The sequence below is a fragment of the Dendrobates tinctorius genome, unplaced genomic scaffold (genome assembly GCF_039654945.1).
Source record: "Dendrobates tinctorius isolate UK_male_01 unplaced genomic scaffold, ASM3965494v1 ptg000015l, whole genome shotgun sequence".
Lineage (NCBI taxonomy): Eukaryota > Metazoa > Chordata > Amphibia > Anura > Dendrobatidae > Dendrobates > Dendrobates tinctorius.
Window position 1 is genome coordinate 35904539 of NW_027361683.1, and position 25650 is coordinate 35930188.

General features: G+C 44.5%; 1 protein-coding gene across 9 annotated transcripts in view; it reads right to left on the reverse strand.

Moving 5' to 3' along the window:
• Positions 1-25650, reverse strand: part of LOC141076171 (protein 4.1-like) — a 382293-nt gene that overhangs the window by 277245 nt on the left and 79398 nt on the right. Inside the window, exon 1 of one of the 9 annotated variants that reach the window (XM_073563559.1) lies at positions 14803-14953. The exons of the other annotated variants lie outside the window; for them this stretch is intronic. The gene's annotated coding sequence lies outside the window, so the exon portion shown is untranslated. Of the gene's footprint in view, positions 1-14802; positions 14954-25650 lie in introns of those variants that run through there. 9 annotated transcript variants of the gene reach the window in all.

The following is a 25650-nucleotide window of genomic DNA, read 5'->3' on the forward strand; positions in this document are numbered from 1 at the left end:
TCCATTTTCATTCTAACATATCCAAAAAATTTATCCGGGTTTCGTCGAAGGTCCATGCAGAGTGTAGAATAGACCCCACGCGTCATTCTCTTGGCTGTGATGGGGTGGATCCACAAACGTCGTCTACGATGCCTGATGCGCTGCTGTCTCGCTCTCTCCTTCTCCAGAACAATCACCCTCAAACGATTCGCCTCCGCTATAAAATCCGCCAAATTCTTCAAAATATTTCCAATGACAACATCCATCTTTGCCAGTAACTTGCTCTTCTCTCCAACCTGCACTTTCTCCTCTACAACCTGTCAAAGAAGGGCTGTAGGAACATGCTATATATAGTTTTCCAGTAGCCAATCCCGTTCGGAAGGCCACAAGGGTCAATTTTAAAAACCGGATCCGGCGTAATCCGTCGAAAAACGGATAGAAAAACGGATGAACCGGATGAGACGGATCCGGTTTTGTCTCTGTCAAGAAAAAGACGGATCCGGCAAAAAACCAGATCCGTCACATCCGGTTTTACTAAACATTTGCCGGATCCGGCATTCCGGCACGACGCCGGATCGCGCCTGACGCCGAAAACCTGAAGTTTGAAAGTAGCCTAAAGTGCATGTTTTTTTTGTTTGTTTTTTTTTTTAAATCCAGGCAGGTTTGGGATGGGTCCACATCAGAAGCCGCCTGAAAACGTACTCTGACACCGCTACAATTTTTTTTTTTTTATCTTGTTTATATGCAAAAAAGACTTGCTGCTTATATGTTCAGTCTTCTAAGCATCTTTTAATCACTTTAGGATTCCAAAAACACAGAGCGGTTAAAAGAAGTGTGCAGAACACAACTGATTTTTTTTTTTTTTTAACTTGGAAAAACACTTCTTTACATTAGAAGTGAATGGAAAACACCTGGAAGATGCTCAGGCATCTTTTGGATCACAGCACTATGGATTAATTCAGATTATAAATCAAAATTAGTAAACTCTGCTGTTTTTCTGGCATATATAGTAAAATATGAAAATAAAAAATTGCAGGACTTATTGCAGATGGGAATACCCCTTTTATCCTATCCCAATATGTAGTAGATATAATATTTTAAAATACCGCCAATAAGAAATGCAGTATAGTTCTTCAGATTCGCTATGTCGCTTAGCCCATGTGGAGGGCATTGCAATAGCTTAGTTATCCATGGTTACGGCCACTTACATAGTGATAGTTAGCTATTAGTGTTTGTGACCATGGATACCCAAGCTACTGCAATGCCCTGCACACGGGATAAGCAACAGAGAATCAGAAGGACTATACTACATTTCTAATTGGAGGTATTTGCTATTATTATTACAACTACAACATAATTGGGATAGGATCTTGGAGGGAATACTCCTTTAAACAACACGCCAGATACCGACGTAGATTGTTTACATTTAAAAATAATACATTTTATTTAAAATAATTAAATATTCGTCAGCTTGTCAATAAATTGTATTCTTTACCCCAATAATTATGTATAACAAACAAGATCATGTAAAAAAACCTATTGATAAATTTGCAGGCATTACTGTGGACTACAATGTCCCTGAATCAGCGATTTGTGGAGATATTTATCTAGCACACTGGCAATTGTACAAATGCATAACCAGAGGTAATATACTCTGGCAAAAATATTCTTTAGGGATTGGACTAAAGGGAATTTTCTCTGATGAAGTCCCCTTCAGACTATGGGAAATCTGGATGAACAATTGGACTTGGAAGAAAAGTTGAGTGTTACCATGAGTCCTGTGTCATACGAAGAGTAAAGCATCCCAAGAATATGTGTGGGGTAGCTTTTCATTCAGTGAAGTGGGATCACTCACAATTTTACTTAACACCACCATGAACAAAGAACAGCATCTACTCATCCACCAAGAACAATTTCCCACAACGACTCAGGAGTATTTGGAGATGAACAATGCCTTTTTCCACAAAGCAAAAGTGGCTGATCAAAACATTGAATTTTTAGACCCACATACCAATCCCCATTTATAATCTGTGGTAAATCCTCTAATAGCAATTGACAAACAAACTTAACTTCAAGTATTGATTAGTTAGTCAGGATTTTACCTAGAAGCTGATAGGTGTTGACCACAAACAACTTCTCTGTTCTCATTCTTTTTGGCTGTTTTGGTCACTTTTGCATTTTGTCACGGCTCTCACTCCAAGAGGTACAGTAGAATGAAGCAGTGTCTACAACACACAATAATTGCTCAGGTAGTGCAGCTCATTCAGGATGGCACATCAAGTCAAGCTGTGGCAAGAAGGGTAACTGTTTGTCAGCATAGTTTCTTCGAGCAGATACCAGGAGACACATCAGTACACCGAGAGATGTGGAGGTGGCCATAGAAGGGCAACAACCCTGCAGCAGGACCACTACCTACTCCTTTGTGCAAGGAGGAACAGGAGGAGCAGTGCCAGAGCCCTGCCAAATGGCCTCCAACAGGCCAAATAACATCCATGTGTCTGCTCAAACTGTCAGACTCCAGGAGGGTGGTATGAGGGCTCGTCATCCACAAGAGGGACAGGGCACAGTGTGAAGGGCAATTGACATTTGCCAGAACACATCAAATTTGGAAGATTCGACATTGGCACTCTCTGATCTTCTCAGATAAGAGAGGGTTCACAATAAGTACATGTGACAGACTTGAGTCTGGAGACACCATGGAGAACGTTCTGCTGCCTGTAGCATCCTCCAACATGACAGGTTTGGCAGTGGGTCAGTAATGGTTTTGGGTTAGCATTTCTTTGGAGGGCCGCACAGCCCTCCATGTGCTAGCCAGAGGTACTCTGACAGCCATTATGTACAGAGATGATACCTCAGACCAATTGTGAGACTATATGCAGGTACACTGTGCCCTGGGTTCCTTCTGATGCATGACAGTGCTAGCCCTCATGTGGCTGAAGTGTGTCAGCAGTTCCTGCATGATGAAGTCATTGATGATATGGACTGGCCTGCCCATTCCCCAGACCTGAATCCAATTGAGCACATCAGGGACATCATGTTTCATTCAATCAACCAACGCCACGTTGCACCACAGACTGTCCAGGAGTTGAAGGATGCTTTTGGGTGTGTGCACACGTTGCGGATTCGGCTGCGGATCCGCAGCGGAATTTGCCCTGCGGATCTGCAGCAGTTTCTGCTGCGTTGTACAGTACCCTTTTAACCTATGTAAAATGAAAACTGCAGTGCCCACGGTGCGGAATTTTCCACGCAAGCTAATCAGCAGAAAATCCACAGATAAACAGCAGGTCTTTTGACCTGCGAATTTAGACAATTCCACAGCAGAATCTGCAACGTGTGCACACATCCTTAATGCAGGTCTGGGAGAAATCCCTCAGAAGAACATCTGCTGCCTCATCAGGACCATGCCCAGGTGTTGTAAGGAGGTTATACAGGCACGTGGAGGCCATACACATTACGGAGTATAATTTCCTTGTCTTGAGGTATTTCCACTGAAGTTCTATCAGCCAATCATTTGATTTTCCACTTTGATTTTGAGTATCATTCCAAATCCAGACCTCCATGGGATATTAATTTTGATATACATTAATCATTTCTATGTTTCATTGTTTTCAACGCATCCACTGCGTAATTAAAGGGAATCTGTCAACAATTTTTTGTGATATGATGTAAAGACATCATTCAATTTAGTGTCACATAAGCATTATAGCAGTACTTTTGATACCCGACTCCCCACCTTTGATGCATAAGTAACGTTTTAGCTCTCCTGCGATATATGTAAATCTCCACGGTCTGGTCCGATGGGCGGGGCTTATTCTCCTCTCCCCCCTCCTCGGCTTGCTATACGTATTGAGATCTGCGAATATCACAGATCCCGTAGAGTTGCTGCGCGTGTGCATTTAAATGTCCTCCGGCGCGTGCGCAGTATGCTTTGCCAAACTGTGGGCAAAGCATAAAATTTTTAAGAATGCACCGGCATACGCCATATGTTCTATGGCCCGGAAGTATCGCAATACTTCCAGGCCACAGAACGTAATTGCGTATGCCAGCACATGAGCAATATTGATTTTCTTCTTTGCACACAATTGGGCAAAGCCTACTGCGCACGTGCGGGAGGACATTTAAATGCGCACACGTGGCAACTCTACGGGATCTGTGATATTCACAGATCTCAATACGTACGCAAGCTGAGGAGGGGGGGGAATAAGCCCCACCCATCGGACCAGACCACGGAGATTTACATATACCGCATTATAGCTAAAACGATATTTATGCATCAAAGGTGGGCAGTCGGGGTATCAAAAGTACTGCTATAATGCTTATGTGACACTAAATTGAATATCTTAACATATCACAAAAAATGGGTGACAGATTCCCTTAAAGATTTGCAACGTGAATATTTCAGTGATATCTAGGATGTTTTATTGTAGTGTTCACTTTAGAGCAGCGTAGATAGAATAAAAGGAAAAAAATGGTATGGCGTCCCCCATATGTTTCTTATCCAGCTGAGAGAAAGCCAACAGCTTCGGGCTCAGGTTGAGGCTATGTGCACACGTCGTGGTTTTTTCGCATTGGTTTTAAACGCGCGATTTTGCCGCGAAAAATAAGCACCCCATGCAATCCTATGGGATTCCGCAATGCTGTGCTAATGCTGCGGTTTTTTCCGAGGCGGAATCGCTTCGCGGTAAAAAAAACGCAGCATGCTCATTAATTTAGCGGAATTACGGCGATCCCGCACCCATAGGATTGCATTGTTCCGCTTACTTCCCGCATGTGGCTGTGCCCACCATGCGAAAAGTAAGCAGATCATTTGCGGATGGTACCCACGGTCCGGAGGAGAGGAGACTGTCCTCCGGGCTTTGGGTACCATATCCCTGTAAAAAAATAGAATTAAAATAAAAAATATTGTTCTTCTCACCTTCCAGTGTCCCACGCAGCCTTCCAGCCTCTCTCTACGCTCCCGGTCCCAGTAATCCTTTGCGAGAATGACCGCGATGACGTCGAGATCTCAAAGGAGTGCGACGTAGCGCGGTCATTCGCGCAAAGGATTACTGGGACCGGGAGCGTGGGACTTAGGAAGGTGAGAATAACAACATTTTTATTTATTATTTTTTACATTTTATCTTTTACTACTGATGCTCCATAGGCGGCCTCAGTAGTAAAAAGTTGGTCACACTAGTCAAAACACTATGTTTGACGAGTGTGACCAACCTGTCAATCAGTTCTCCAAGCGATGCTCCAGATCGCTTGGAAAACGCTAGCATTTTGCAAGCTAATTACGCTTGCATAGCGCTAGTTTTTCCGCGGGAATTTAAAATGCGATTTTCCCACGAAATGGAATTCCGGAATTCTCGCAGTAACTTCTGCGAGAGTTCCGCTACGTGTGCACATAGCCTTATAGTCTGAATCTCATGATGCGAGCGCTGACGTCAATAAGGTAACCTTACTTACTCACGTCAACGCTAGACACTGCAGGAGTGTGCTCACGCTGCGGGGGGACCTGGGAGATCTTGCTACTTTCTAAAAATCGCATTATACTTGCATGACACCCATCCTACTTTTCTGGGTCAACATTGGACCACATTTTTAAACGCTAGTGTGACTCCAGCCTAACTCCTGAACTCCACAAGGCCTCTCAGTGTGCAGTGATCTCTACCACAAAAATATCACAGTACATCTTGCAAGTTAAAAGGTGAGGACTCCAGGAAGCAAAGCTGTTTTTTCTTTTCCAGCACATTTGTAGCTGACTTAACACCCTAAACAATTTGTCATGTAATTTCATCATTCCTGAACAACTTATGCAGAGGCAGGGCACAGTAGCAAGCTACAAGAGGTCACTATCCTTACAAAACACTGTTGCCATAAAAGGGATGTGTATGTCTGCTACTATGTACAAGGAAGGTGGTACACTTAGTTTGTTCTTTTAGCCATGAGCTTTTGTCTGCAGAGTTTGTACAAACTCGCATATAATAAATTGCTAGAAATGATTAAGCATGCCTATACCAGTGTCAAAAGCAAGTAATGAGAGATGACATGAGGTCACATCCCCACAAAGTGACTACATACTGATGAACAGATGGAATAACAGATTTTCTAGAAAATATCCCTACAGTAATCAAATACGTACTGTTAATTGTTTTCAGACAGAACAGAGTATTAGGAACATTTCGGCTGCATTCACACAGTGGAGCGAAGACTACAAATTCTGATTAAAAGCCACATTCAGTGTATACAGTGAGAAAAAAAACCAAACACATTTATAGATTAAAAAAAAAAAAAAGTGTTTAGTCAGCCACCAATTGTGCAAGTTCTCCCACTTAAAAAGATGAGAGACCTGTAATCGACATCATAAGTAGACCACAACTATGAGGCTATGTGCACACGTAAGCGTTTTTACCAGATAAAACGCTTAAAAGCATCCCATTCATTTTAATGAATTCCGCACTTTGTGCATATTGATGAGTTTTTTTTCCGCGAAAAAAAACGCATCGTGGAAAAAAATGCAGCATGATCATTAATTTTGCAGAAAATTCAGCATTTCTAGCTATTTTCTATTAGACTGGGGACGCTCCGGAAAAAAAAAACGCATAAAAAAAGCGCGTTTACTCAAAAACCCACGCAGAAAACACGGAAAAAAACGCGTGTTTTCTAGGAAGGAGTCAGATTTTCAGTCAGTAATTTTCTGCATACGTGTGCACATAGCCTCAGGCTTCTTTTAAGCGTTTTATTTGGTAAAAACGCGAAACAAAAACGCTTACATGTGCACATAGCCTGAGAGTCAAAATGAGAAAATAAATCCAGAAAAATAACCTTGTCTGATTTGGCAAGATTTATTTTGCAAATTATGGTGGAAAATAAGCATTTGGTCATTAACAAATGGTAATCTCACTATTTTGTTATATATCCTTTCTTGGCAATGACAGAGGTCAAACATTTTCTGTAAGTCTTCACAAGGTTGGCAAACACTGCTGGGGTATGTTGGCCCATTCCTCCATGCAAATCTCCTCTACAGCAGTGATTTTTTTGGGCCTGTTGCTGGGCAACACGGACTTTCAAATCCCTCCAAAAGGTTTTCTATGGGGTTGAGATCTGGAGACTGGCTAGGCCACTCCAGGACCTTCATATGCTTCTTACGAAGCCACTCCTTCGTTGCCCTGGCAGTTTGCTTGGGATCATTACCATGTTGAAAGACCCATCCACGTTTCATCTTCAATGCCCTTGCTGATTGAAGGAGGTTTGCACTCAAAATCTCATGATACATGGCCCCATTCATTCTTTCATGTACACAGATCAGTCATCCTGGTCCCTTTGCAGAGAAACAGCCCCAAAGCATGATGTTGCCACCCCCATGCTTCACAGTAGGTATGGTGTTCTTTGGATGCAACTCAGCATACTGTCTCCTCCAAACACAGTTTTGCTTCTACTAAACTGTTCTACTTTGGTTTCATTAGACCATATCACATTCTCCTAATACCCTTCTGGATAATTCAAAAGCTCTATAGCAAACTTCAAACGGCCCCGGACATGTACTGGCTTAAGCAGTGGAAGGACACATCTGGCGCTGCAGGATCTGTGTCCCTGGCGTCGTAATGTGTTACTGATGGTAGCCTTTGTTATGGTGGTCCCAGCTCTATGCAGGTTATCTTAATAGGTCCTCCATGTGGTTCTGGGATTTCTGCTCACCGTTCTCGTGATCATCTTGACTCCACAGAGTGAGATCTTGCGTGGAGCCCCAAAACTAAGGAGATTATCAGTGGTTTTGTATGTCTTCCATTTTCTTATTACTCTGACAGTTGATTTCATCACACCAAGCTGCTTGCCTATTGCAGATTCAGTCTTCCCAGCCAAGTGCAGGGCTACAATTTTGTTTCTGGTGTCCTTCGACAGCTCTTTGGTCTTCATCATAATGCGGTTTGGAGTGTGACTGTTTGAAGTTGTGGACAGGTGTCTTTTATACTGATAACAAGTTCAAACAGATGCCATTACTACAGGTAATGAGTGGAGGACAGAGAAGCCTCTTAAAGAATATGTTACAGGTTTGCGAGCCAGATATCTTGCATGTTTTAAGGTGATCAAATACTTATTTTCCACCATAATTTTCAAAATAAATCTTACCAAATCAGACAAGGTGATTTTCTGGATTTGTTTTCTCATTTTGACTCTCATAGTTGTGGTCTACCTATGATGTCAATTACAGGCCTGTCTCATCTTCTTAAGTGGGAGAACTTGCACAATTAGTGACTGACTACTTTTTTTCCCGCAATGTAATTGTACAGTACACAGTGGAACACAATGCTCAGGAAAGTAATTTTTTTTTCTGCATTTCTTTGTTTTAAAGGAAACCTGTCAGCCAGATTGTGTACAGCAAGTAACCTACAGACAGTGTAAGGTCGGCGCCGTTATACTGATTAAAATGATACCTTGGTTGATGAAATCAGTCTTGTGGTTGTTGTTTAATCTTTATTTTCAGTTTATGAGATTCTCATACCTTGGGGCGGGCCCTTATGGCGGTTCTTCATGTTTTGCTCTGCTTCACACTGATGGCTTATGGGAGGTCACTGATCCCTCTGTGACCTGCCCACTATTTTATATACTGATTATTATATGTATTTAAAAAAAAGAAATAAAATCACCATCAGCAGGCAGGCGCCAGTGCTGCAGCATGAATACTGTGCATTATATTGTTTTATTTAGTAATATACATTGATTATGAAAAAAATATATATTTCTCAAAATGGAGCCAGCCACATCTACGCAGCAGCATCTATAGGCGATCTGATAGCCGCTACTGTGCAGGCGGCATCATTTTGCTGGAGCAGGGGGTGGGGAACCTCAGGCCCCAGGGCCATTTACGGCCCTCGATGACCTTTAATCCGGCCCCCGGGCACATTCTCAGGGACCATAGTACTTTGGCAGGGAATTATATTTTGATTGCCACCAGCTCATTAATTTCTTCTTCGTCAGTGAGCTACTACTGAACACTGAAGGGCATGCAATGAAAGATTACGTCCTGACACCAGTGCCAGAGTCAGGATGTACTTTGTGGACGGAGTTTGTACGGCCCCTGTAGGATGGTATAAATATCCAAATGGCCCTTGGCAGAAGAGATTCCCCACCCCTGTACTAGAGGGGAAAAAAAAAAAAAAACCAGTCTCCACCAAGTTGGTGTCGCCGGCGCTGTAGTAACTATCGGATCGCTGACGGCTGTGCCTGTGCAGTAGCATCTAACACCATTTTGAGTTTTTTTTTTCCAGAATCAATGTACATAACTAAATTAAACAATATACGGTAATGCACATTATACATGCGATCATGCTACATAGCAGGCTCCGCCTGCCTGGTGATTTTTTTTTGTTTCAATACATGGGGCAGGTTACTGAGGGATCAGTGACCTCTCATAAGCCATCAGTATGAAAAGCCTAAGCAGAGCACCACATAAAGAACCCCCACCTCTATCCATCAGGCCGCCCTGGAGCACGAGCATATCGTTAGCTCAAAACTGAAAATAAAATTACACAACAACCACAAGACAGATTTCATCAACCAAGCTATGACTTTAATGAGTATAACAGCACCAACATGACACCATGGGTTACAGAGCACAATCCTGCTGACAGGTTCACTTTAAACAGAAAGTCAACCTGATAACTAGTCGACTGGTGGAGGCCCAACCACTGGGAGCAGCAACAATTGGCTAAATAAGACAACTTTTTACTGTATTGGGATGAAGCAGCAGAGTGCATTCTCAACCTGTGCTCCAATTCATTCCCTATGCAGCTACCGAAAACTGTGCTCGCCTTTTCACGGAAGAGTAATGTGCCCACCGATCAGGGAATAGCAGCAGCTTAAACGGAGCTCACCCGCACTGCGCCAAAAACGCTGCATTCTACATTACAAGCAGTGGATGGGATTTCTAGAAATCCTATGCCACTGTGCTGCTATTAAACACTGCGTAAACTCACGCGCGGTGCAGGTTTAGGAGCTGTAGCATGTCAATCATCTGCAGCGGAGACGATAGTCTTCACTGCGCAGTTTCAACCATAGCCAGTCATTAGATGCACTAAATCTGCATGGTTCATGAACACATGCAGATTTAACTGCGAGATTAGAATGCAACGCTTTGGAAATGGGATAAAATTCACCGATCAGTGGGGTCCTAATACCTCATCACCGATCCTGTGAATAGATAACTTGTTTTAGCTTGCCAACCCCTACAACGACAAAATACCATTCTGATATCCAAAGAACACTCCTATTTATGCATACATACAGCATTTACAGTGCACACTCAGCATGCATTGTAGACAATTCTCCTGATATACTGTGAACACAGGACGGTACATCAGTGACAAGAACACAAAGGATAGTATGTGCTCAAATTTGGCATATGCTTAATTAAACCAAACATTGCAGAAACCATGCCAACACTGAACCTACTTTCAGAGAAAACCAGGCCAAAGCTTTTGCTTTCGTTTCATTCTGAGCACTGCCTTTTCATGCCCTCTCCAACCCCAAAAAATGCACCAAAAATACTGTGTGAACATACCCCCACAAGTATCATTTTTTGCTTCAATATTTTCAAGTACAGTACCCGTTTCTCTGTACACATCACCATTACAATAGGAAAGAAGTTTGCACAATGTGTGTCATACAACCTTGTGACATCTACTCATACAGGACAAGAGATTTTTTGTGACAGTTAGGCCTCTTTCACACATCAGTTTTTCGCCGTCAGGCGCGATCCGGCTTTTTTTTGTAAAACCGGATCCGGCAAAATGCAATGCCGGATCCAGTTTTTCCCCATTGACTTGCATTAGCGCCGGATGGCATTGCGTTTCATCCGTTTTTTGCCGGATCCGGCTACTTGTCTCATTCCGGCGTCTGGAAAATACGGCTACTGTAACGTTTTTTTTGTCTCCGGCGAAAAAGCCGGAATCGCCGGATCCGACGCTTCCGGCTTTTTGCCACAATGAAAGTCTATGGGCGCCGGATCCAGAAAAAGACAGATCCAGCCACCGGATCCGTTTTTTTCAGTCTGCGCATGCTCAGATCCAATTGGCCAGCCCCCAGGAAACAGATATAACCTGCTAGACGGATCTGGCAGAAAAATGGATCCGTTTCTACAGTTCTCCAAAATTTATGCCAGATCCGGTTTTTCTAAAAATAGCCGGATCCTGCCTGACGGCAAAAAACTGATGTGTGAAAGTAGCCTTAAAGTGGCACTGTAAAAAGACTTTGGTTTATCAATATAATGCTTAGATGCCAACAGGGGGTTAAAGCCACCTTAATCCAAGAGCTTGGGGGTACAGTAAAGCATTTCAGCTGTCCTCATGATAACCCCAGGAATGACACACTTGAGGAAACGATCGTTGTTAGGGTATGTTTCCATGTGGCTTATTTGTTGTGGATTGGAGCTGCTTACAGCTGCAGCGTCCAGATGTTACAGCATAGTGTTTTATAAGATTTTATGAAATTCCATATCCACTATGCGTACAAAGGCGCAGGTGGCATCCCTGCATATAAGCAAATGCGGCACGTCTTTCTAGACTGCAGCATGTTTATTTATCTTGCGGAGACGTGCTGCGTGCATGAGATTTCTGAAACCTCAGATTGTGCAGCTCTGTAAAACGGAGCTTAAAATTTGCATTAAAAAAACATCAAAAAACGCAACATGTGAACACAGCCTAAGGCCATGTTCACACGTTGCATTTTTTCAGCGTTAAACGCAAATATTCAGCTGCGTTTAAAAGAGCAGCACAATCTATGAGGCTTCAGAAATCTCATGCATACGCTTATGGTTTTTTTTTTCCCCCTCAGCATTTTGTGCAAAACCTTTTGTTTTGCAGAATGGAGCAGGTCACTTCTTTTCCGCGTTCAAAATAGATGGTGCAAACAAAAAATGCAGGTATCAGCATTTGCTGCGTTTTTGTTCCAAAACCTAATGAAGTAGAATCAGAATTTTTTTTTTATGTGTCAAGCAGTATCCGCATGCACAAAAGGCAAATGCACCCTGAAAAAACACAGCAAAAAAACTAAGCAAAACCTGCTATTTTTAGACAAGCTTCTTACTGACAAGAGAGGGGGTTTTGACTGCAGAATAAGACATAACGTGTAAACATAGCCTTAGGGAACGTTTTTGGTTATTTGTTTTTTTTTAAGCAAGCCTTATAGAAAAAAATTAGATAAAAAGAGCTAACAAAATAATTAAAAAAAAAATCCCATTAATTTGTATAGGGAAATGATTAGCTGTTAATATGTTCCGCCTCTCAAAAACACCAAGCGTTCAGAAGAAACGTCCATTCTTCAGAAGTTTTCCATGTACAGTCATGGCCAAAAGTTTAGAGAATGACACAAATATTATATTTTCACATGATCTGCTGGCCTTTGGTTTTTGTGTGTGTTTGTGAGATGTTTTTATCACATACAGAAATATAATTGCAATTATATTATGAGTAGCAAAAGGTTATTTATATTGACATTTAGAATGAGTTAATGCAGCAAGTCAATATTTGCAGTGTTGACCCTTCTTCAGGACCTCAGCAATTCTCCCTGGCATGCTCTCAATCAACTTCTGGATCAAATCCTGACTGATAGCAGTCCATTCTTGCAAAATCAATGCTTTTATTTTGTCTGAATTTGAAGGTTTTTGTTTGTCCACCCGTCTCTTGATGATTGACCACAAGTTCTCAATGGGATTGAGATCTGGGGAGTTTCCAGGCCATGGTCCCAAAATCTCTGTTTTGTTCCCTGAGCCATTTATTTATCACCTTTGCTTTATATGGAAAGGTGCTCCATCATGTTGAAAAAGGCATTGTTGATCGCCAATCTGCTCTTGGACGGTTGGGAGAAGTTGCTCTTGGAGGACATTCTGGTACCATTCTTTATTCATGGCTATGTTTTTAGGCAAGACAGAGAGCCCATTCCCTTGACTGAGAAGCCACCCCACACATCAATGGTTTCAGGATGCTTGACAGTTGGCATGAGACAAGACTGGTGGTAGCGCTCACCTGGTCTTCTCCGAATAAGCCGTTTGCCAGATCTCCCAAACAATCGAAAAGGGGATTCATCAGAGAAAATGACTTTACCCCAGTCCTCAGCAGTCCACTCCCTGTACCTCTTGCAGAATATCAGTCTGTCCATGATGTTTTTCCTGGAGAGAAGTGGCTTCTTTGCTGCCCTCCTTGAGACCAGGCCTTGCTCCAAGAGTCTCCGCCTCACAGTGCGTGCAGATGCACTCACACCTGCCTGCTGCCATTCCTGAGCAAGCTCTGCACTGCTGGTAGCCTGATCCCGCAGCTGAAAACACTTTTAAGAGACGGTCCTGGCGCTTGCTGGTCTTTCTTGGGCGCCCTGGAGCCTTTTTGGCAACAAGGGAACCTCTATCCTTGAAGTTCTTGATGATGCGATAGATTGTTGACTGAGGTGCAATCTTTCTAGCTGCGATACTCTTCCCTGTTAGGCCATTTTTGTGCAGTGCAATGATGACTGCACGTGTTTCTTTAGAGATAACCATGGTTAACAGAAGAGAAACAATGATGCCAAGCACCAGCCTCCTTTTAAAGTGTCCAGTGGTGTCATTCTTACTTAATCATGACAGATTGATCTCCAGCCCTGTCCTCATCAACACCCACACCTGTGTTAATGGAGCAATCACTGAAACGATGTTAGCTGGTCCTTATAAGGCAGGGCTGCAATGATTTTGAAATGTGTTTTGGGGGATAAAGTTCATTTTCTAGGCAAATATTGACTTTCCAAGTAATTGCTGTTAAGCTGATCACTCTTTATAACATTCTGGAGTATATGCAAATTGCCATTAGAAAAAAATGAAGCAGTAGACTTTGTAAAAATTAATATTTGTGTAATTCTCTAAACTTTTGGCCATGACTGTACTATCCACTAGGAGACAATGGGAAGGCTGCACAGATGGAAGGGGACAGAGGGATCCGTTTTCTCTATTGTGTAATGGATTTAAAAGAAAAAAAAAAAAAATACTCTTCAGGATTCCAAAACTGTATAGAGAAGCGAGCCCAGAAGTGTCTCCTGCTAGAATAACAGATGTTTGTAGCCGTCAGAGAAGTGTGAACATACCCTAAGCAGGATATTAGAAATAGTTATAAAGCTTATTTCTCTCCATGATGCTGAGGATCTGTTTACTAAGAGACATGGGAAACAAGCAAAAGAGAACGGCATATGTATCTATAGAGATGTTACAATAACAAGCCATGGAAAAGAGAAATAAATAAAGTACCACAATTCAGGACATTGGTCACCCTCAGAAAAATATCTGTATTTACCCCAACTGCTGGAAATGATCACAAAAAGCAGCTGCTGGCAGCAACCACATTGTCTTCATTCTCCAAGTGTGCGGCTGACAGGCTGCTGTGGGCAACTGCTCCCCTACAGACGCCGCTACACGGTCCGCTTCCCCTACGGACGCCGCTACACGGTCCGCTTCCCCTACGGACGCAGCTACACGGTCCGCTTCCCCTACGGACGCCGCTACACGGTCCGCTTCCCCTACGGACGCCGCTACACGGTCCGCTTCCCCTACGGACGCCGCTACACGGTCCGCTTCCCCTACGGACGCCGCTACACGGTCCGCTTCCCCTAACGCCTTTAGTCTGCCATTAATAAGGTATCACATATTATAGCAAGTAAAAACAAACATTTTCTATCTACTTGTTGAAGCACAACCTTACAGAAAAGCTACAAAATGAGAAAGCAGCACAGTCACATACGCCGGGCACTAGGCTCCCATTCTATTCTCAATAGGTAGCCATCATGAGGCAGCGGTACCGCACACCTCCTGCACACACGGATACGTACGGCTCAGCACTGGCCCGGTTGGCGCGCTTCCCGCAGCACACGTGATCTCCGCACCTCTACCTCCACCGCCAAGCAACAAGCACTTCGCGCCCCCGGCCAGTAAACAGTGGAGTAGCCGCTTATTGGCCGGCGGGCTGCACATTGCTGAGGGGCGTTACTAGCGAGTCATTGTGTGAAGCGGGCTGCCAGACTACCTGCAGCAGCCATGTTTTAGTCGCTTGTGTGACAGTGTAGTTAGAAGCTGACGGCCAGTGACGCTCCGGTGGAGACGTCGGCTGCACACACTCAGCCTTCATCTACAGCAGCGCTGACACACCACACAGCGGCGCCCCGCCGGCAGCACGGAGCCTTGTCCTCTACTGCCGCCAAGCGGAGGATTCCGGCACTGCGCTCTCTAGCAGTTGGCGCCATTACACAATTACTGTGACCGCTAGCACGGAGCATACTGGCGGGATGGGCAATGACAGCAGTACTCACCGGCAGTAGGGATGGCAGCAGCAGCAGGGGTCGGGTCAGGACAGGTGCATGAAATAAAGGAGACAAAAATATGTTAGTGACAGTTTTCTATATAAAGATCTCGTCACATCTATGCAGAAACAGGAAGATGGGGTCAGACAACACATAGCATGAGGGCTCAAAACGTCACATGATAACGCACGGCTGTGGCGACCCTTGTCTAGTGGACGTCTGTGAGGAGGGCCTGTGGCCCTGTCTCCACACAATGGCCCCAAGTCACAACTTTGTTTCTGGAGTAAAGGCCATAGGCTAATGTAGGTGGACATGGCTGCCAGGCATCTCACGGCTATATAGTACATCACTCACAATCTAAATACCCTAGAGTTGAGCGACTTTGGTCGGATCGGGTTTCATGAAACAAAATTCGTTTCAGATGAGACTGGTCCAACTAGGGCGAAAAAAGTCGGAGTTTCATCCGAAACCCGACCCCAATGCAAGTCAATGGGGAATAAAAGTCGGCATTGAGTGAATGAATGTCATCCGCTCAATGTCGACTTTTATTTCCCATTGACTTGCATTGGGGTTGGGTTTCGGATGAAACTCCGACTTTTTTCGTCCTAGTCGGACCAGTCTCATCTGAAACGAATTTTGTTTGTCGGGTTTCACGAAACCCGATCCGACCAAAGTCGCTCAACTCTACCTACAATACGTGTGGGAGGAAACCAGAGTGCCTGGAGGACAGCAGGGTGGCTCAGTGGTTAGCACTGCTGCACAGGGGTCCTGGGCTCAAATCCCACCAAGGACCGCTTCTGTAAGGAGTTTGTATGTTCTCCCATGTTTGCGTGGGTTTCCTCCCAAAGACACACTGATAGGGAATCTAGAATGTGAGCCCCAATGTAAAGTGCTGTGGAATTCATGGTGCTATATAATGAATCAACAAATAGTCCTTATACCAAGTATACTGGCACTTCATTAACCACAAGAATACAAAAAATGTCAGGCTTATATACTCAAATTGCCGAACTGAAGAGACCCAGCAACAATAAAAACACAACGTTTATTGAAATGGTTTAAAATTATTTAAAAAAGACAAAATACTCAGCAGGAGGAATTAAACATCCAAAAACGCAAGAAAAATAATCAATATATAGGCAATCCTATACATGATTCCATATATCCTAGGCAAATAAGAATAAATTAGCAGCTGAAGGTACAGACACAATATTAGCTATATGCTAATTGCAAGTAAACCTAGATACTATAGTACACAAACTGTGCCAACACAATAATAGTAATAGTGCTAATTATGTATGAACCTAGACCCTAAATTCCAGTCCCATCAACATAACTAACATCATCATGGATAACAATCCTAAGTGCAATGAAGAAATATAAAGGGACAATTACCTCATATAAGCAGGCGTCTGTGACAGTGCGTGGCGTGACCTCCCCAACCCCAACGCGCGTTTCGCAATCGCTTCTTCCGGGGGCGCCTGCTTATAAGAGGTAATTGTCCCTTTATATTTCTTCATTGCACTTAGGATTGTTATCCATGATGACATTAGTTATGTTGATGGGACCGGAATTTAGGGTCTAGGTTCACTTGCAATTTGTATATAGCTAATATTGTGTCTGTACCTTCAGCTGCTAATTTATTCTTATTTGCCTAGGATATATGGAATCATGTATAGGATTGCCTATATATTGATAATTTTTCTAGCGTTTTGGACGTTTAATTCCTCCTGATGAGCATTTTGTCTTTTTTAAATAATTTTAAACCATTTCAATAAACGTTGTGTTTTTATTATTGCTGGGTCTCTTCAGTTCGGCAATACGAGTATATAAGCCCGACATTTTCTGTATTATGGTGCTATATAAGCAACATACATAAATAACATGCGCAATAAATAATAACACGCAAACAGTAAGAACATAGAAACTCAGCACCACAAAAGAGAATGTGAGAGTGACAATTCGTGGTCATGACTGGTCAATAAACTCTGTGGCTGTTACTTAGGGTGTGTGCACACGCTGCGGATTCTGCTGCGGATTTTTCCGCACAAATTTTGCAAAATCTGCAGGTCAAAAGACCTGCGGTTTATCTGCGGATTAGTCTGCGGTTTTCCCCTGCGGTTTGACACCTCTACAATGGAGCAGGTGTGAAACAGCTGCAGAATCCGCACAAAGAAGTGACATGCAGCGGTTTTGACACCGTAGCAAATCCACGTGGAAAAATTCACACTGTGTGCACTGCGGTTTTTGTTTTCCATAGAATATAAATGGTACTGTACACCGCAGCAAAAACTGCTGCGGATCCGCATGGCCAAAACCGCTGCAGATCCGCAGCAGAATCCGCAGCGCGTGCACATATGGCGCCCCTGAGGCTTGGTCGCCACAGAGGTACTGCACCTTCTCCTAAGGTGTAGTGCCCCACCAACTAGGTAAGTTGGGAACTCCTTTCCACGCTCCAACACCTGCATCCCACACACAGGATAGTTCAGCACTGATCACATTGCGGCTCATGCTTAGAGGGTAGCAGAGCACCTCTGGTGATTCCTTGCTTCGTAACACAAGATGTGCTGGGAGGTGGGTGGAGTAGAGATCCATATAAGAGAGTGGGAAGGTTTAGAATTGCAGGTCAGTCTGACAGGAGGTCAGGCGAGAGGAGTTCAGTTCTGAAATTAGTTTTGAGTTCAGTTTAGAAAGAGTGCTGCAGCTGCCTCAGTGATCTGAGCAAGCTGGCAGGGGAAAGAGAAGAGAAGGAGAAAGACGTAGAACTGCAACCTAAGCTTCCATAAGAGAGAGAAGGAACAGCGCGGAACGAAGGAGTGGGAGAACAGAGCGGAGTTGTGGGTTGGAAGAGGAACCCTGCCTATAGGTTCTCAGCGCAAGGCCGGGGCCCGGTCCCCGAGGTTGTATGGACACTTATGGTTCTGCAGTAGACACCGGTGGAGTAGTTGGCTGTAAATGCACTACTCCCATCTAAGACTTGGGACACAACAGCAACACGGATAGAGAGCCAGGATCCAGGAGGTCCCTGATCAGGCTACAGCTGTCTGTCATACAAGTAAGGTTCTAGGAACATCTGACAGGAGGAACTTCAGAGAACCACAGTACTGGAGTTCTTCACACTAAAAGGTGCAATAGATGAGTCGTTCAGGAAAGGCACATGTTGGCGGAGTGTTGGAGAGGAGAACCCTGACTTGCCTGTGAGGTTGATTGAGTCTCTACCCCGGAGGACACGGCACGGAGGCGGGCACCAGTGGTTACCAAGAACTGTGAGTAAAGCTTTGAAACTACAAGCCCTGGTGCCCTCCCTTCATTCGTCGCTAACACCTCCAGCACCGCTACATCTGGGTGACAGCATCTATACCATTCTGCGCCTCTCCTCGTTCTTTGCACCTACACTGCCCTGGGACTACAGCTCCACCTGTGGGGAGCTACACCATCTTTGCTGCAACACACCATCAGTCCCAGCGGATCTGCATGCAGCGTTGGCTTAACATCTCCCTTGCCAAACACCATGGGTGGCGTCACAAACTATACAACTAAACTATAACACTATTAACATCACCGCCATTGATATTGGGCGCCCAGGGCCACGGACCGGGTCACTGCTGCGGTGACACATCCCCCCTGACACCGGCCCGGTACCGGGTACCCGGCTGCCCTGGGTGTGAGGATGACCCACACACCCTTAAAGGGCTTGTCCAGTCAAAACCAGTAAGTCTGCAGTCACTATTTACAGCACAAGCCAGAAGCGGTTGTATGGAGAAGGTTCATGGGGTGTGTTATAGCCAGGACCTGCCAGTAACAATGCTGACAGTGGCATTTAACACATGGGGGTGCGTCGTTCCATTGGCCCCTCAACACGCTTGTGACATTATTGCAGGTTGCTATGACATCAGGGGTCCTGCTGGAGACCTCCGTGTATCCCATTACAAAACTCATTTGAAACGCAGACTGCCCGGGCTTGAAGGGAGAACGGAATTTTAACAAAAAAAAAAAAAAACCTAAAAAAGGATAAAATCATCAAGTCACCCCCCCCCCCATTCCACCCATTTTCTTGGCCGTATTTCATGGGCTGAGAAAATCGCAGCATGCTGTGATTGTTAGCGTATTCCTCCAAAAATACGCCAATGCAAGTCAGTGGGGGTGGGGCAAAAAAAAAAAATACAGATTACACACGGACCAGACATGTGACATGCGAGAAATACGCATCTGTGTCCCTTAACAAAAGCCGGCAATTCATTTTGCGATACAGTAAAATCACACTGACATGTTTAAGAAAGTGTGTGAGATATATATATATATATATATATATATATATATATATATATATATATATATATATATATATATATATATATATATACACACACACACACACTCACTGGCCACTTTATTAGGTACACCATGCTAGTAACGGGTTGGACCCCCTTTTGCCTTCAGAACTGCCTCAATTCTTCGTGGCAGAGATTCAACAAGGTGCTGGAAGCATTCCTCAGAGATTTTGGACCATATTGACATGATGGCATCACACAGTTGGCGCAGATTTGTCGGCTGCACATCCCTGATGCGAATCTCCCGTTCCACCACATCCCAAAGATGCTCTATTGGATTGAGATCTGGTGACTGAGGAGGCCATTTGAGTACAGTGAACTCATTGTCATGTTCAAGAAACCAATCTGAGATGATTCGAGCTTTATGACATGGCGCATTATCCTGCTGAAAGTAGCCATCAGATGCCTGTTCTTAGCTGAGAGGAGTGGTACCCAGTGTGGTCTTCTGCTGCTGTAGCCCATCTGCCTCAAAGTTCGACGCACTGTGCGTTCAGAGATGCTCTTCTGCCTACCTTGGTTGTAACGGGTGGCAATTTGAGTCACTGTTGCCTTTCTATCAGCTCGAACCAGTATGCCCATTCTCCTCTGACCTCTGGCATCAACAAGGCATTTCCGGCCACAGAACTGCCGCTCACTGGATTTTTTTTCTTTTTCGGACCATTCTCTGTAAACCCTAGAGATGGTTGTGCGTGAAAATCCCAGTAGATCAGCAGTTTCTGAAATACTCAGACCAGCCCTTCTGGCACCAACAATCATGCCACGTTCAAAGGCACTCAAATCACCTTTCTTCCCCATACTGATGCTCGGTTTGAACTGCAGGAGATTGTCTTGACCATGTCTACATGCCTAAATGCACTGAGTTGCCGCCATGTGATTGGCTGATTAGAAATTAAGTCTTAACACACAGTTGGACAGGTGTACCTAATAAAGTGGCCAGTGAGTGTGTATATATATATATATTTATATTTATATTTTTTTTCTTTTCGTAGAGTTCTACATAAAGTAAAGGATTAAAAAAAAACATTAATTCAAGTTCTTTTAATGAAATAAACAAGTTTTTGACCAAATTTATTCAACTGCTAATCCAGAAAAAAAAGCCATGGATATGTAAAAAACAAACAATGCCTGGGCATAGTAACCAACTGTGGTTAGTTATAACAAATTATAATGATTATATTGCACATAAAAACATTTCACATCATATATTCAACACTACAGATTTGCAACACAAATTAACTCAAACGATTACCCAAGTATTGATAGGATTTTATTTTCAACTCATTCAAGATTTTTGGTTTTTCCTTTCGGTGCAAAGATGAACAGATTTTTGGCAGTTCCAACTCGAACAGACCAAGCAAAGTTGACCATGAGAACAACATGGAGATTGCAAATCAATCCCTACTACTTTCAAGGACTGTCCCTGAGCATTGTTAATGGACATTGCAAATAGCAGTAGAACTGGAAGCGTTTAAAGTAAAAAAAACAAATCAGATGGAATGAGTGGAATTCTTGGAATGAAAATGTCCTCTCCTTTGGCACATCCTGTTTCTGAGCTGTGTATCTAACCCTATCCTGTGTGATAATGTCTGCTGAGCTATGTACCTAATCCTCTCCTGTGTGATAATTTCTGCTGAGCGGTGTATCTAATCCTATCGTGTGTTACTGAGATCTCAGCCGTGTACCTAATCCTATCGTGTGTTACTGACTGCTCAGCTGTGTATCTAATCCTATCCTGTGTGATACTGACTACTGAGCTGTGTATCTATTCCTATCCTGTGTGATACTGACTGCTGAGCTGTGTATCTATTCCTATACTGTGTGATACTGGAATCCCCCTGCAGTCTGTGTCAGAGGGTGGTCTGTGTTGGCATGGTAATAAATTGTGTTATTTCCAGCTTTACAGAAGGATGATAACACCATAGAAATAAGAATAATAGGCCAAATTGTTAGGTGAATTGGAACGCGCGGGGTTAAAATTTCGCCTCACAACATAGCCTATGATGCTCTCGGGGTCCAGACGTGTGACACTGCAAAATTTTGTGGCTGTAGCTGCGACGGTGCGTATGCCTATCCCGGACATACATACATACATACACACACACACACACACACACACACACACACACACACACACACACACATTGAGCTTTATATATTAGAGAATATATAAAATTCATTCAATGTGTCTATATCTATTCTTTAGTTTCTGTTTTCCATAGGGCTCCATTATATGTCCATTTTGCAAGCCGGCGAGAAAATCTCGGCATACGGATGCAATACGGATTACATACGGATGCTTACATGTGCAAAAAACGAAGCCGCGCCTTGACAACGGATCAATGGCGGATCTTAATAGGGGCGGATGGGGCGGTCGCCCCGGGCCCAAGGTTTTTTGGGGGCCCAGGGCACTGGCGTAGCGTGGTGGGGGGGGCGGTCCGCCCCAGGCGGCATGTGTGTGGGGGCGGCGCGGCAGCAGCAATTCCACCCTGCAGTGCAGCGGCGGGCAGGGAGCGATGCGATCACGGCAGCTCCGCTGCCTGCAAGAGTGAATAGCAGGAGCGGAGCGGCAAGGGTCCGTCCTGCTTCCTGCCCGGAGGCCGCGCTTCCTGTTTCACACAGAGGAGCGCCGCTGAATGACGTCATCATTCAGCGGCCGCTGCTGTGTGAGGGAGGAAGCTCGGGCGATGCTGCGGACAGGTGAGAGGAGAGAGGTGGTGTCTTGTCTGTCTGTCTGTCTGTCTGTCTGTCGGAGCAGGCAATGATGGGAGTGATTGTCTAGAAGGCAGTGATGGGGTGAAGGAGCAGACAATGATGGGGTGATGGAGCAGGCAGTGATGGGGTGATGGAGCAGGCAATGAGGGGAGTGATGGGGTGATGGAGCAGGCAATGATGGGAGTGATGGAGCAGACAATTATGGGAGTGATGGAGCAGACAATTATGGGAGTGATGGAGCAGACAATTATGGGAGTGATGGGGTGATGGAGCAGGCAATGATGGGGGTGATGGAGCAGACAATGATGGGAGTGATGGTCTAGAAGGCAGTGATGTGGTGATGGAGCAGGCAATGAGAGGAGTGATGGGGTGAGGAGCAGGCAATGATGGGGTGATGGAGCAGACAATGATGGGAGTGATGGGGTGATGGAGCAGGCAATGATGGGGTGATGGAGCAGACAATGATGGGAGTGATGGGGTGATGGAGCAGGCAGTGATGGGGTGATGGAGCAGGCAATGAGGGGAGTGATGGGGTGATGGAGCAGGCAATGATGGGGTGATGGAGCAGGCAGTGATGGGGGTGATGGAGCAGGCAGTGATGGGGGTGATGGAGCAGACAATGATGGGGGTGATGGAGCAGGCAGTGATGGGGGTGATGGAGCAGGCAATTATGGGGTGATGGAGCAGACAATGATGGGGGTGATGGAGCAGGCAATGATGGGGTGATGGAGCGTGATTTTGTGCGTATTGGCCGTAGGCCTACAGCTTATGTGCAACGTCTTTTTAGGCCATGTCCACACGTGGTGGAATGGTGGCGGGTTTTCTGTATGGACCCGCAGCAAACCAAGTGCTGCGGTCTGTACGGCTGTCAATTCCCGCACGGGGACCGCAGCGCTCAGGTGGGAAGGGGGGTACAGGGGCCCAGGTTTTATGAACAGCCCCCGGCCCATAGTCCACTTAATCCGCCACTGCAACGGATGACATACGGATCACTGGTCAGGGAACATTTCTGTGTATTAAGACTGTAAAATATGATCCGTATTTTTATACATTGTGTCTGACTCCAACCTTATACTTTTCCTCCAATTGCTCCACTCCTGGTTCTTGATTGCAAATACTGAGGTAAAATACTGATCACATAATTAATGTGGCCTAAAAACGGAAGCAATACGGAGGACATGATAGAAAGATGGTCTGTTTTAAATGGATATAAAAATAGACATCAAGTAAGGTCGTAATGGCCCAGCCATAAAGGGAGGCCGACATGACAGGGTTTGAGCCAGAAACGGAGTAAAAAAAAAAAGCGGGGGTTTAGGTATAGGAAGGGTTAATAGTATTAAGGAGTTTATAAGGGGCTGTACATGAGGAGAAAGGCAGATATTTTAGGTTATCCCTGAAGAAACAAAATCTCCCACCCACCCTTCCTCTCTTTTCTTTTATTTGGGGTATTTTTACAACGCGAGTCGCGTATGGGGGAGGGGGAGCAGTATTCGTTTGGCTGATTGTGTTTTTGTCATAATTTTATATTAAAAATATTTTTTGTCTTAGTAGCATGGCAAAAGTAGGAAGGTCCTCGAAGATTATGGTTGTGTTTGGTGGCACAACGGTGGTGGTGGTGGGGGACACAAGGTTCTGGACTCCCTCAATTAAGTGATGGCGGGTAGTGGAACTTCTGTGTTTGGACGGTTTCACATGTCAGTGTGTCCAGTACGTTTGGTGACAGATTTCTCATGTACCAGAGACACGGACACACATAGACCCATTCAAATGAATGGGTCTATGCACATGTCAGCGCGTTTTCATGGACTTTGTGTCCGTGTGCAAAATACGCTGACATGTCCGTTTTTATGCGATAGCACGGATCACAAGGACCCATAAAAGTCAATGGGTCTGTGTGAACACGTACCATATGCTGATGGGTCCGTGTGTGTTTTTACAAGTCATAGGGTTAACATTGAAACAAATGGTTTCAATATACGTACAGCACACTGATCACACACGGATAGCACACGAATGTGACACTGACATCTCCGGTACTGGAAATATCAGGACGTGTGAAACCGGCCTTAACCCCTTAGTGACGGAGCCAATTTGCAGATTAATGACCAGGCCAATTTTTACAATTCTGACCACTATCCCTTTATGAGGTTATAACTCTGGAACGCTTTAACAGATCCCGCTGATTCTGAAACTGCTTTTTCATGACATATTTTACTTCATGTTAGGGCTCAAACTCACACCAGAATCATGCAAGTCTCTCACAAGTGAGTCTCTCGCATGAAAACCTGGCACTGCCGCCGGCACTGGAACCGGAGCGTGCGGCTGCATAGAAATACATGTAGTGAGTATGAGTAGAGATGAGCGACTTTCCCTTTTTTCGAGTCAGGTTCGGACCACCCAACTTTCGCAAAAGTCGAGTCGAACGCAATCGGCCGATTATCGTGAAAAGTCGAAGGCCGACTGAAACACGAATCCCAATGCAAGTCAATGGGGAAGAAAAGTCTTCAGTGAGTGGAGGACAGGAAACACACCTACAGTGCCCATTTTAATGCCAAAAACATCAATTCTTATTACTTAAGCTTGTCAACCTTAATTTACTTTATAATAATAGTTAGGCATTGAAAACTGGGGGTTATTTGGCTAAAGTAGTGTGGGGGGAGGGTAGGGCTGGCTCCAGATTTTCGTGGGCCCAGGGCCAAAGAGTGTCACTGGGCTCCTTTAACATGCCACAATTCATGATCCTCTGATACGGCAGAGAAAGTATTAAGTTACGTACCGGTAACGGTATTTTTCGGAAGCCCATGACAGCACCACGAGAGAGGGGATCCGCCCTTCGGGAACAGGAAACCTACAGATACAAAAGGGCGGCACCTCTCCCACGCATCAGTTGGATTACAAAGCTTGAGAGGCTACCATGGTTAGTACACCGCATATACACAATATATACAACCTATCTATCCTATTTACAATTCTTTAAACCATCTCCCACATAAGGTGAACTCGCGAAAACCATCCTCTAAAGGAGTGCACCCCTATATGTGAACAAGGGAGGGAACTAAGGGTGCTGTCATGGGCTTCCGAAAAATACCGTTACCGGTACGTAACTTAATACTTTATTCGGACTCCCATGACAGCACCACGAGAGAATTACAGAGATGTAAACTAATTTAGGGAGGGACTACAGCCTGCAGCACCCTTAGCCCGAAGGTGAGATCTGAGGAGGCACCCATGTCTACCCGATAGTGGTTAAAAAAGGTGGAAGGAGATGATCAGGTGGCCGCCTTACATATCTGGTCAATTGATACTCCCGATCTCTCTGCCCAGGATGATGCCATGG